Source organism: Tupaia chinensis, unplaced genomic scaffold (genome assembly GCF_000334495.1).
Source record: "Tupaia chinensis unplaced genomic scaffold, TupChi_1.0 Scaffold000010_1, whole genome shotgun sequence".
NCBI lineage: Eukaryota > Metazoa > Chordata > Mammalia > Scandentia > Tupaiidae > Tupaia > Tupaia belangeri.
The window spans coordinates 718,927-724,798 of record NW_006159440.1 but is presented as its reverse complement, the minus strand read 5'-3'; the positions used below and the strand labels follow the sequence as shown (position 1 = coordinate 724,798).

Genomic DNA, 5,872 nt, shown 5'->3' with positions numbered 1-5,872 from the left:
TGAACCGCAGTGCCCCTGGTAGACCATGGACGTGGACAAAGCTCACGGACATTATGCTCAGCAAAGGAAACCAGACACACATGAGTACACACTCTGGTTCCACTTACATGAAGTTCTCGAACAGATGAAACTGATCTGTAACGGGAAAAAAGAACAGTGATTGCCTGGGGTAAGTGGTGGGTGGCGGTGGGGAGTAGTAACTGTGGTGGGGATTAACTGGGAAGAAGGATGCGGGGAACTTTCTGGTGCAATAATAATTCTCCATGTCTTGATAAAGACTTGTGTTACACACTTGGGTGTATTTGTCAAAACTCACAGGAAAATAAACTTAAGATCTGTGCGTTTCACTGTGTATAAAGTTTCACTCAAGAGAAAACACACACACACACACACAAAAAAAAAAAATAAAACTTACTAAACTCTAGTTAATGTTGGGCGTGTTCAAGTGTTTAAAACAATTTACTTTGAAATGCATGAGAATATTAGGATGGAGAAGCCAACAGGTAATGTAGTGGTTGAAGCTCTGAAATCCCACATAGCTGACCACAGTTCAAGTCCCAGACCTGGCATCTTACTTTCTCACTTTTCCTCTCTCTCTGTCTTTCTCTGTTGAGCACAGTTGCTCTATACCAAGTTTAATAATAATAAATAAAATTAAATAAATAATTCTTTAAAAAAAAAAAAGTAGGATGGAGCTGGCCTAGGAGCATAATAGTTAAATGGAGCTGGATCCCACGTGACTGACTGCAGCCCAAATCCCATTCCCAGTGACTTCAAAAACATGCCAAGTGCATGCACATGTGTGCACAAAATCATGACAAAATGGAGAAACAGGGAGGAGAAGTGTAGCAGAACTACGCCCCACTGTGCATGCACACGTGTATGCTATGTGCCTTTCAGGCTGCCTGACCCAGGACTTGAACAGTGCTGTTGGCCATGTAGGATCCAGCTCCCTAGTTACCAGGCCATGGGCTGGCCCCAAAGACTCCTATTGTATTACTCCATTCTCCCAGTCAACAGGCTGGAAAAATCTAAAAACATCTTTCATCTCTTTTTAACTCCAACACTGAATTTGTGATCAACCCTTGTAAATTCCATTTCTTTTCTTTTTTTTTTCTTTTTAGAGAGATTTTTGCTATAGGGCACGTGTGCTCAGCAGAAAGACAGAGAGAGGCAGAAAGACAGAAAGCGAGAAATCACCCCCCACCCCTCCACCCCCCGCCGAGGATGGCCACGCCGCAATCCCTTCTCCTCCATTTTCCTCTCAGGATCTTAGGCATGCGTGAACACGCGCCCGGCATGAGTTCAAGCCACCAGGTCCGGTTCTCGAACCGTGGTTGACTACATAGCAACATAGTCATTACGTCAACTGCTAGTCCCTGTAAATTCCATTTCTACCATAGTTACTGCAGGTCTCTTCTCACTCATTGCTGGTATTCAAGTTAACAGCTTCATTTACCTTTCAAAAGACTTTTGCAGTCCCCTAGAACTGGTCTCCCAGCCTCCAGACTATACATATTGCTCCACCTCTATATAATGGTTAGACCCATTTTCCTGAAGCCTAAGTCTAATTACATAATTCCCCTCTAAAAGTTTCCAGGGGTACATATTGTTTCCTAAATAAGAAAAGATGCCTGTATTCCCTCGCTAAGGCTAACAAAAGTACCGCAGCCTGGGTGGCTTAACCAACAGAACTTGATTTTCTCATCGTTCAGAAGGCTGGAAGTCCAAGAGTCAGGTGTTAGCAGGGTCATTTTCTCCTGAGGCCTCTCTGGTTTTCAGATTGTTATCTCCCTGTCTTCCTGTAGTTTTCCCTGTGTACAGTCTGTGTCCCAATTTCCCCTTGTAATAAGTACACCAATCACATTGGATTATGGCACACCCTAATGACCTCATTTTAACTTAATTATCTCTGTAAGGCCCTATCTCCAAAAGCAGTCCCATTCTTTGATATAGGGAGTTATGACTTCAGCATATAAATCGGGCAGGAAATGGGGGAAGGCACCTTTCAGCCCATAACAACTCCTCATTCAAATTTCTTAATAGGGCTCCAAATCAACATTTTCAATCCCCTCCACCTTATCTCTTACCTCTACTCACATACAAGCTCTAGTGAAATTATTCTCATATAGTCTCTGGAAGAGTTCACTGTTCCTGTCTCTGAACCATTGTTCAAGCTGTTCCTTCTGCCTGGAATATTCAGTCCTCTCCAATCCCCATCTCTTATCTCTGTCCACCAGAACCCTTACCATCCTTCAGTGCTTCACAGATGCCCTCTCCTTTAAGCTTCCTGCTTTCTTACAGAACTTGCTCTCATTCTTCTTGAATGGGCATCAGTTTGCTTTGTCTACCACACAGCCCTACATTCCTTGGCTTCCCTTAGAAGTTCAGTTTCTTCCTTTTGGCTCTCTGAGTAGCACCGTGGCGGTTGGCAAGAATAAGCGTCTTACGAAAGGTGACAAAAAGGGAGCCAAGAAGAAAGTGGTTGATCCATTTTCTAAAAAAGATTGATATGACGTGAAAGCACCTGCCATCATGAAAGTACCTGCCATGTTCAACATAAGAAATATTGGGAAGACACTGGTTACCAGGACTCAAGGAACCAAAATTGCGTCCGACGGCCTTAAGGGCCGTGTATTTGAAGTGAGCCTTGCAGATCTGCAGAATGACGAAGTCACATTTAGGAAATTCAAGCTGATTACTGAGGATGTTCAGGGCAAAAACTGCCTGACTAACTTCCATGGCATGGATCTCACCTGTGACAAAATGTGTTCCATGGTCAAAAAATGGCAGACCATGATTGAAGCTCATGTCAATGTCAAGACTACCAATGGTTATTTGCTTCGTCTCTTCTGTGCTGGGTTTACTAAAAAACGCAACAATCAGATACGGAAGACCTCTTCTGCCCAGCATCAGCAGGTCTGCCAAATCCGGAAGAAGATGATGGAAATCATGACCCGGGAGGTGCAGACAAATGACTTGAAAGAAGTGGTCAATAAACTGATCCCAGACAGCATCGGAAAAGACATAGAAATGCCTTGCCAGTCCATCTACCCTCTCCACGATGTCTTCGTCAGGAAAGTCAAAATGCTAAAGAAGCCCAAGTTTGAATTGGGAAAACTCATGGAGCTTCATGGTGAAGGTAGTAGCTCTGGAAAAGCTACTGGGGATGAGACGGGTGCCAAAGTTGAACAAGCTGATGGATATGAACCACCAGTCCAAGAATCTGTTTAAAATTCAGACTTTTAATAGTGACAAATAAAAAGTCCTATTTGTGACAGTTAGAAAAAAAAAAGAAAAGAAAAGAAAAGAAGTTCAGTTTCTTGGGACCAGCAGATGGCGGAACGGTTACGTTGCTGGACTTCCACATAGTTGAGCATGGTTCAAGTGTCAGACCTGGTGGCTTAAAATTCAAGCCAGGCGCATGTGCGTGCATGCCTAAAATCCCTGGAGGAGAAGGGATTGCCGCATGACCATCCCCACCCTGGGGTGACTTCTTGCTTTCTGTTTCTCTGTCTCTTCAGTGAGCTTATGTGTCCTATAGCAAAAATCTCTCTAATAAGGGAACCAGCAGTTAGCGTAATGGCTATGTCGCTAGACTCCCACGTAGTTGACCGCGGTTCACGTCCTGGACCTGGTGGCTTAAAACTCACACCGGGCGCATGTGTGTGCGTGCCCAAGATCCCGAGAGGAGAATGGAGGAGAAGGGATTGCGGTGTGACCATCCCCCCTGGGGGGTGATTTCTCGCTTTCTGTCTCTATGTCTCTCTCTGTCTGTCTGGTGAGCGCACGTGCCCTATAGCAAAAACCTCTCAAAAAAAAAAAAATCTCTCTAATAAAAAAAAAGTAGAAGTTCATCTTCATCTTCTCTGCCATTCCATATGCATCCAGTGGGGTTCCCAGGTAGAGATTCCCTGGTCACAGGTATGGACATTGACTAAAGCTCAGCCAATTAGATCTTGTCTCCCAGGGATTTGCTCCTGAGCAGAAACACAATGAACAGAAGTTAGTCAGAAGGGAGACGTTAGACGTGGGGCTCCTTTGGTGGTTCTTGAGTTTCTCCTGCTGCAACCATACTGTTGCCCCGGTTTCTGACATCCTCGGAGTATCAGTCAAACTGTGTTTTCTTTCTGTTCACTGAGCTACCCAGAAGCCTTTCAATAAACCCACTGTTTTACCCTGACTTAAGTTACCCAGTGTATGTGACTTCTGTATGCAGCCAAAGATCTCTAATGATATTATTTGAACACCCAGAACACAATGCTTGTCATGTCACCCATTGCTGCCTTGTATGGATTCGCTTTTGTGGGGTTTTCTGTATTTTCCCCCTTGCTCTTCTCCACATTCAAGCAGCCATTCCACTTGCCTACACAAACTGATAACACAGAGTCGTGGGGACAGTGACGTCTCAGCAGATAGAGCCAACAGATGACACCCAGGACCATAAAGGCACCCCTCCTGATGCATTCATATTACATAAGCCCTAAGAATTAGTCATGACCCAAAAAAAGCAGGGACCTCAACTGAGTTTATTCCACCCTGGTAAAAAGTAGGGCTCAAAACAGAAATTAAGCTGTTGAAGAAAGATATAGAAAGAAATTGTCCTTTCTTACCTGGGTTGAACATTAAGACCTATACCCCTGACATACTTATCTCTACACTAGCATGATCCTTCCTATTAAACCATAACAGAACTAGAGCTGTCGCTCTGTTGTCTTCCTATCCCTTGCAAGTAACAACACAGTCATTTATGCAAAGTAGTCACTCAACTACTATTATTCAAATTGAGTTGAACTGAGTCAAGTACAGACAAATTGGGACATTTGCAGTAAGGCTGGGTTTCCAATGTCCAAGAGATGTTTATTCTTGATTTGTGGGAAGGGTCCTGAACATTTTGCATATTTTCATGAGAAAATGGAAGAGTTGTATCACTGATCTGGAAACACCAATGGGATTGGCTTTTCCAGCTTAGTGAGAGTTATCTGACCCTGGTGATTAGAGGTAGTTGACAGTGTCAATTACTCATGGTTGGAGAGTGCTCGCACTTCTGCAAAATTGAACCTCAAAATTGGAGAAATGGAAAGGATATTAACCATCATATAGCCAATACCAGCACTTATAAGTGGGGGAGGAGGGGGCATAAGCCAGAGATGTGTAGCAATTGACCCAAAGTAGCAGAATCTATTAAAGAGCTAGAACAAGAATCTGTCCCCCTCTCTCCCCTTTTCCCCCATCCAGCTAAGAGTCCGTGACTTACCTCTTCAACCAGCCTCTTGCAGACCCTCAGTTCTCTTGCTCCATTGTCTCCATTGTCCACTTTCCCCAACCACCCGGCAAACCCTCAATTTGGATTAAGCCAAGATTTCTGATCTCTTCACTCTCTGGCTGCTGAGCTCTGCTTGAGAACATCAGACAACAGTCTGGCACCGCCACATTCAGGACCGCCGAATGCGTTGGCCCTTGACGCCGCCATGAATTCTTCCATGAATTCTTCCCGGCCCCACTCTCTCTTAGAGTCTCCACTCTAGTTATTTCATAAAGGTGTCTACTCTACTCTTCTCAAACTTCTGGCATTTCTTCTTTCTCTATGAGAGGAGATGAAATGCAAAGGACGGATGGGAGGATGGACCTCAGAGGGCAGAGCAAATGCGTTCGTTCTGAGTGCAGATGTGGATGTACATGTAGGGGTGGGGGCAGGAACCAGAGCATTTTCCCACCACAGCACTTCATTTCGGTAGGACTGAGTGTTGGACTCCTACATGGCCATCCACGGTTCTAGTCCTGGACCTGGTGGCCTGCTTTCTCACGTTCACTATCTCCCTTTCTCTGTGAATGTTTAAATGTTCACCTTTTCTCTCTGGTGAATATTTAA

General features: G+C 44.4%; 1 pseudogene; it reads left to right on the top strand.

Moving 5' to 3' along the window:
• Positions 1-3,234, top strand: part of LOC106733399 (40S ribosomal protein S3a pseudogene) — an 11,194-nt pseudogene extending 7,960 nt beyond the window's left edge.
• Positions 3,235-5,872: the final 2,638 nt, after the last annotated feature.